Source organism: Salvelinus sp. IW2-2015, linkage group LG20 (genome assembly GCF_002910315.2).
Source record: "Salvelinus sp. IW2-2015 linkage group LG20, ASM291031v2, whole genome shotgun sequence".
In the NCBI taxonomy this organism is placed as follows: domain Eukaryota; kingdom Metazoa; phylum Chordata; class Actinopteri; order Salmoniformes; family Salmonidae; genus Salvelinus; species Salvelinus sp. IW2-2015.
The window spans coordinates 65,197,799-65,199,186 of record NC_036860.1 but is presented as its reverse complement, the minus strand read 5'-3'; the positions used below and the strand labels follow the sequence as shown (position 1 = coordinate 65,199,186).

Sequence of the window (1,388 nt, the reverse complement as noted above, 5' to 3'; positions counted from 1 at the left end):
ACCCCCGAGAGAGATCAATAATGCCTATACCTGTCTATACATCCCATTCATATATATATTTAATATATAATATATATATATATAATGTAATGTGTGGTATATATAATATGATATATATATATATATATATATATATATATATATATATATATTTATTCTCTGGACTCCGACATTGGTCATCCTAATATTTATATATTTCTTAATTCCATTCTTCTACACTAACATCTGCTAAATATGTGTGTGACCAATTGCATTTGATTTGATTTGAAATACATGTTGGCTTTCAGCCCAGCAGAGGGCACTAAAACACTATGGTATTGAAGAGGAAGCATGGTGGATGTTTTTTAATCAAGGAACTTAATGGATCCTCTATTTTTCAGTCACACACCAGTTTCTCTGATACATCCCCCCATCCCCCCAATTATTTTTCCAAAAATAGCATTTCTCTATCAGCTGTTTACTGCTGTGTTATAGTGTATCTGAAATGTGGGAGCCTCATCATTGGTGTCAGAGTGGCAGGTAGCCTAGTGGTTAGAGCATTGGYCCAGTAACTGAAAAGTTGTTAGATCGAATRCCCGAGCYGACAAGGTAAAAATCTGTCGTTCTGCCRCTGAACAAGGCAGTTAAACCACTGTTCCTACGCCGTCATTGTAATAAGAATTTGTTCTTAACTGACTTGCCATAAAAAGTACTATTTATGTAGTTTTTTGGGGGTATCTGTACTTTAATATTGATATATTTTTCAACTTTTACTTTACTACATTTCATAAAGAAATAATGTACTTTTTAGTCCACACATTTTTCCTGACACCCAAATGTACTGGTTATATTTTGACAGGAAAATGGTCCAATTCACACATTTATGAAGAGAACATCCCTGGTCATCCTCTGCCTCTGATCTGGTGCTCACTAAACACAAATGCTTTGTTTGTAACTTATGTCTGAGTGTTGGAGTGTGCCCCTGGCTATCTGTAAAAAAAAAAAAAAAAAATTAAAATAACATTTAATTGTGCTGTCTGGTTTGCTTAATACAGTATAATGCATTTTGATACTTAAGTATATTTAAAACCAAATGCTTTTAGACTTTTACTCAAGGAGTATTTTACTTGGTGACTTTCACTTTTACTTGAGTCATTTTCTATTGAAGGCATCTTTACTTTTATTCAAGTATGACAATTGAGTACTTTTCCCACCACTGAGCCTCATAGAGAATCTACGGTACAGTGGTTTTCAGGGTCCTCTCTTCCTCCTCCTCCTCCTCCTCCTCCTCCTCCTCCTCCTTCCTCTCCTCCTCCTCTCTCCTGCCTCCTCCTCCTCCTTCCTCCTCCTCCTCCTCCTCCTCCTCCTCCTCCTCCTCCTCCTCTCACCAGATGAGGAGTTGCCATGAG

The 1,388-nt window shown here is 36.8% G+C and overlaps 1 protein-coding gene across 1 annotated transcript in view; it reads right to left on the bottom strand.

Annotated features, from left to right (window-relative positions):
- Positions 1-1,388, bottom strand: part of LOC111981840 (trimeric intracellular cation channel type B) — a 42,694-nt gene that overhangs the window by 14,877 nt on the left and 26,429 nt on the right. The window lies entirely within an intron of this gene.